Raw genomic sequence first — 6,000 nt, forward strand, 5'->3', positions numbered from 1 at the left:
CATGAGGTTTTAATTCTTAACACATGGGTCTTTTAACCCACCATTGTTCTCTCCCACTTAAGGTTTTGGAACTACTATTCAGAATTGAATGTTTCACCCAACCTGCTTTACCCAGCTTCCTTGTCTTTCTAGTGTCAGCTTACATATTAACAGTACCTACTGAGACAACCCTCCCCACGCCTGTGTCTTTCTAATACCTACACACTTGTAATCACTTGAATTTAGTTGTTTTTCATCTATTTTTTTTCCATAGTGTGTTAAGTGCATAGAAACAAGAATTTCTTGTTCACTACTCTTAAAATATCTAGCACATTGCCTGACCTGTCTGCATTGCATGCTTAAAAAATGTTTGTTGATAGGCTTAGAATATCAGTTTAGAGAATAGGATATGAATAAGGAGTTGCATTAGGTTAACAGACTGCTGGGAAGAGAGAGATGGATATGATTTAGAATTGTGCTCACAAAAGGCCTGCTTTTTAATTTACCTTGCCCTTGGATGAATTCTTCAAGTCTTGTGGTCAGTTGAAGGGAGAAAGGGAACCCAAGAGAGCTTTATTTTTTCTTAACTTCCAATAGTAATGTTTCAGCTAATTTACCTTCACATACCAATTAGGATATTGTCTGATTTTAATAAATCTAAACAAATATAAGAATCCTATAAAATAAGTGTACAGTTAAAAAAAAATTAAAACCTTTGTTAATATACTGACCATGAAGAAGTTTTATAGTTGTCTTATTTCAGTATAATCAGGATGACTAGTATGACATACTGAAACAAATCGCTGCCTTTCTATAAGGCTGCTGAATTTTTATTTCTGTGAATAGGGATGATTTATAATCTAGCTCCTTTTTCTTTGTTACTCTTGTATTGACAAAAAAAGTCTTATTTATTGTTTATAATTTTAACCAAATATAGCATTAACGTGGGGATCAATAACCCCAGTGCATGAGTTTGATGAACAAAAATAATGACCTCACTTTAAATTACATGAGTTTTTAAATTTTTCATTTCATTTCTTTTTTTTTTTTTTTTTTTGTTGAGACGGAGTCTCGCTCTGTCACCCAGGCTGGAGTGCAGTGGCCGGATCTCAGCTCACTGCAAGCTCCGCCTCCCGGGTTCACGCCATTCTCCTGCCTCAGCCTCCCAAGTAGCTGGGACTACAGGCGCCTGCCACCTCGCCCGGATAAGTTTTTGTATTTTTAGTAGAGACGGGGTTTCACTGTGTTAGCCAGGATGGTCTCGATCTCCTGACCTCGTGATCCGCCCGTCTCGGCCTCCCAAAGTGCTGGGATTACAGGCTTGAGCCACCGCGCCCGGCATAAATTTTTCATTTCATTTCTTAATTTTCTATTTTAGATATAAAGGGTACATGTGCAGATTTATTACATGTGTATATTTTATAATGCTGGAATGTGTGTTTTTCTAGAACCCGTCACCTAAATAGTGAACATTGTACCCAATAGGTAGTTTATCAATCTCCCCCACCCTTTTGGAGTCCCCACTGTCTGTTATTTCCATCTTTATGTACCTGTGTATCCATTGTTTAGCTCTCACTTTATAAGCGAGGACATGTGGTATTTGATTTTCTGTTTCTGTGTTAATTCACTTAGGATAATGGCTTCCAGCTACATCCATGTTGCTGCAAAGGACATGATTTCATTCTTTTTCATAGCTGCATAGTATTCCGTGGTGTCTATGTACCACATTTTCTTTAATCTACCAGTGATAGGCACTTAGGTTGATTCCATGACTTTGCTATTGTGAATAGCGCTGTGATAAACATGAGTGTAGATATTTTTTGATAATATGATTTCCTTTCCTTTGGGTAGATAACCAGTAGTGGGATTGCTGTATTGAATGGTAGTTATATCTTTAGTTCTTTGGGAAATCTCCATACTGTTTTCCACAGGGGTTGAACTAATTTACATTCCCACCAACAGTGTGTAAGTGTTCCCTTTTCTCCATATCCTTGGCAACATCTGTTAATTTTTGGCTTTTTAATAATAGCCATTCTGACTGGTGTGAGATGGTATCTCATTGGGTTTTAATTTGCAGTAAGTAAGCATTTTCTTCACTTTGCCAAATCCTGATGGAAAAATTGCTGTTTTTGAATCAGGCATTCCCCCCAGCCCCCACCCACCCCTAGTCTTGTGACTGACATCGGAAAGGCCTTATATACCTAGATCGGAGAGTTTCATCAGTGGCACTGTTAACATTTTGAGTTGGATAATTCTTTGTCGTGTCACTGTAAGATGTTTAGCAGCGGCATCTCCTTTCTAAGTACCTGTGTCATCGCCCTCCAAAGCTGTAAAAACAAAAAATGTTTCCCTGGGAACAAAACTGTCCCCGGTTGAGAACCACTTACTAAATCATAAGTTTTATTGCTAACGAGGTTGGAAGGTTCTAAAGAAAACCATTTAGATCACAAATTGGACACAGTAGGCAGTTAGTCATCTACTTTACATGACTTTGGTAACTGCTTAATGCCAGACTTCACATCAATCCCCTTTGAAAAAGCTGAATGGACCTTAACTTTTTTTCCTTTCTCTTCATATTCTTACCTATTAAAATGTGTTTATTTGGCTTTTGGGATTACTGATGGTAGCATTCAGGATAGACTGAATTGTGCTATGGTAACAACTCAAAAATCTTGGTGTCACATACCAACATGGGAGTGTTTCTTGTATTGCTACATTTTGCAAGTTGGCCGAGGGCCCTGCTCCATGATTTTGTACTGTAGGTCCCAAACTATTGAAGCTGTCACCATCTTAAACTTTATTAGAAGAGAGCATTCTGGAGGCTCTCCCTCCAGCAAGTAAATTCTGTGGCTTAGAAGAAACACATCTCATTTCCATTCATTGTCGGAATTAGTCACATGGCTTCACCTAAGTAGGAAAGTGCCCAGAAGTGCAGTCCTACCCTGTGTCCTGAAGGCAGGGAGCTGGAATATTTGGTGAACATTACTAAGCATTATTACATGTACTGGAAATCGTGGTCTTTGTGTTCAGACTTATTTCAGTCTTGACCCTGGCGCTTATTGACTAACCTTTCAGAGCTCCTGTTTACTTACATAAAATAGGAATAATAATATTTTCCTAGTAGGAGAACTATAAAGATAAGTAGGAATGTTTCAATAATGTATATAGCATATTCTATATAATTTATGGTATTTATGAGAATAATAGTTATTATTTTACAGGTTGGTTATTGGTGTATTATATGTCACCTAAATGGGAGGCAGAAATGTGATAGGCTACTAATCTCTTGGAAAAGTGGGATTGTTAAGGTGGTTTATAAAGCAGAGCCTTGGAATGCTAGAATGAGGGGCCGTTTCACTGTTGCTCTTAGAATTAAGCATGTAGGAAATTTTCAGTAACTTGTAGGATATTATGAGACCATTATGAGACCAAGAAATATCTGATATAATAAGGCAAATATTCTAAGAGTATTTCTGTTTTGCTTTCTACTGAATATCTCAAACTTTGATATTTATATTCTGTTTAGGATTTAGCTGTCAAGATTCTTGATTGACATAGAGGTTGTCAGGTTTGGTTTTGATATTCTTAAACTCTTTTGGTATTGTGGGTGAATTAATGTGAATTAAGGAAATACCTTTCCTAAGCTCCATAAAGAATATTCAAGTGCTTTAAAGAAATATTTTGTGTATGTTGTAATATATTTACAAAGTTTCTTTTAATTATTGCTGAAGAATGACACCCTTTGCACATGGAGCTATTTATTTAAACTTGTAATTTTGAATATCTATATATATTTTGTTTTGTTTTGTCTTGTTTTTTTCTTTCTTCCTCTCCTCCCCCTGACTCAAAACAGTCTGGATTTGGTCTGTACCATGTCACCGAAACTGCTTCTAAGAGTAGTACCAGGAACTGCTAACTTATCCTTAACTAACTGGAAATCTCTTCTGCCTTTAGCACTGTAGACTACACTCTCCTTGCAATTATCTTTTTCCATAATACTACTTGTGATGGTTAAAATCGAGTGTCAACTTGATTGGATGGAAGGATGCAAACTATTGTTCCTAGGTGTGTCTCTGAGGGTGTTGCCAAAGAAGGTTAACATTTGAGTCAGTGGACTGGGAGAGACAGACCCACCCTCAATCTGGGTGGGCACCATCTAATTAGCTGCCAGCATGGCTAGAATAAAGCAGGCAGAAGAAAGTGGAATGAGCAGACTTGCTGAGTCTTCTGGCCTTCATCTTTCTCCTGTGCTTTATGCTTCCTGCCCTCGAACATCAGACTCCAAGTTCTTCAGCTTTGGGACTCTTGGACTTACCCTAGTGATTTGTCAAGGGCTCCTGGGCCTGCACTCTTGGCTTCCCTACTTTTGAAGTTTTGGGACTTGGACTGGCTTCCTTGTTCCTCACCTTGCAGATGGTCTATTATGGGACTTCACCTTACGATCGTGTGAGTCAATACTCCTTAATAAACTCCCCTTCATATGTATATCTATCCTATTAGTTCTGCCCCTCTAGGGAACCCTAATACACTACTCTTTGCCAAATGGTTCCTCCTCCTTAGGTGCTGTTCTGGTCTGAGCCTCTTCACCTGAATATCCTTTAGGATGTTATCCTTGACCCTCTTTTTCACACTTAGGTCAGAGCTTCCAAACTGCTGGACTGAATGTGGCTCAGAGACATATTTTGTTAGACCTATGTAGTGATTTAAAGAAAAAAACAGATGTGAGGTAGTTGGTAGCATTTAAGGGGTGATTTCACCAAAAATTCATATTTCCAGCTTCTCTAAAAAAATTAGAATGGCTGTCTACACTGAGCCAGGATTTCCTTGTGGCAGACTCAGCAAGAGGTGAGCAGTGGCTGGAGGTTTCAAACGGGGTTTCACCCACCACCATCTCCACCTGGTCTGCTAACTTAAATTTCTTTTCTCAGTCAAAAATACCTAGTTCCAGCTGGGCATGGTGGCTCCCACCTGTAATCCCAGCACTTTGGGAGGCAAAGCCAGTGGATTACCTGAGGTCAGTAGTTCGAGACCAGCCTGGCCAACATGGAGAAACCCCATCTCTACTAAAAATACAAAATTAGCCGGACCTGGTGGTGCACACCTGTAATCCCAGCTACTCGGGAGGCTGTGGCAGGAAAATCGCTTGAATTCAGGAGGCAGAGGTTGCATGCAGTAAGCAGAGATTACACTGCTATACTCCAGCCTTGGGGACAGAGCAAGACTGTGTCTCAAAAAAAAAAAAAAAAAAAAAAAAAAAAAGGCTTAAGTTTCCACGCAAAATCTTGACATTATCTTATCCCCTTTTTGGTTTATTCCTTACTTTATTAGACTTTGTAGATGTGTAGCTTTCTTACTGCTTAGTTTATCTTAGTATTCTATTTTGTAATCTATTCATTGCTACTTTTTGTTTTGATTGGCTACTTCTGTTTTCTATGTTTAATACTTGATAAAGCTTCCCCAAAATATAAAAATATATATGTGTATTTGTGTATGTGTTTTTAAGTAGAATATTGAGAGATTCCTCTAGCCTAGTGGTAATTAAATGCTGGTCTGTAAACTGATCTCACTGGCAGCATAACAACATTTAGTATAAGATAGTGAGATTTTCATAAAGCAAATTTAATCAATTTAAATAAACTTATATATATGTCATCTTCTTTCAACAGAAGGGTTTAAAATGTCCTTTTATGAATTTGTGGTGGCAGTAGTTGAGAGTAAATAAAAAAAAAATATGTCCTCACTTGACAAAATTAAGAGTTGGTAACTCCGTATTTCCTGCAAATCTCTTTCTGTTTTAAAGTCTGTGAACCAGTAATCTATTTCCAGCCACGTAGCCAGTTTAAGGATCTCTTGTATAACATCTCCAACAGATCTTTAGCCCCTCATTTGAGCTTCTCTAACAAGAGTATACTCAGATATCTAAGCAATAAGTTGAAGTAGTGAGGATAAAGAAGAGTATAGTGGCAAGAAAGTGGCATCAGGGAGACAGATCTTTGGCACAGTGGGCACATGTTAGCACCT

The sequence above is a fragment of the Macaca mulatta genome, chromosome 8 (genome assembly GCF_049350105.2).
Source record: "Macaca mulatta isolate MMU2019108-1 chromosome 8, T2T-MMU8v2.0, whole genome shotgun sequence".
Taxonomy (NCBI): domain Eukaryota; kingdom Metazoa; phylum Chordata; class Mammalia; order Primates; family Cercopithecidae; genus Macaca; species Macaca mulatta.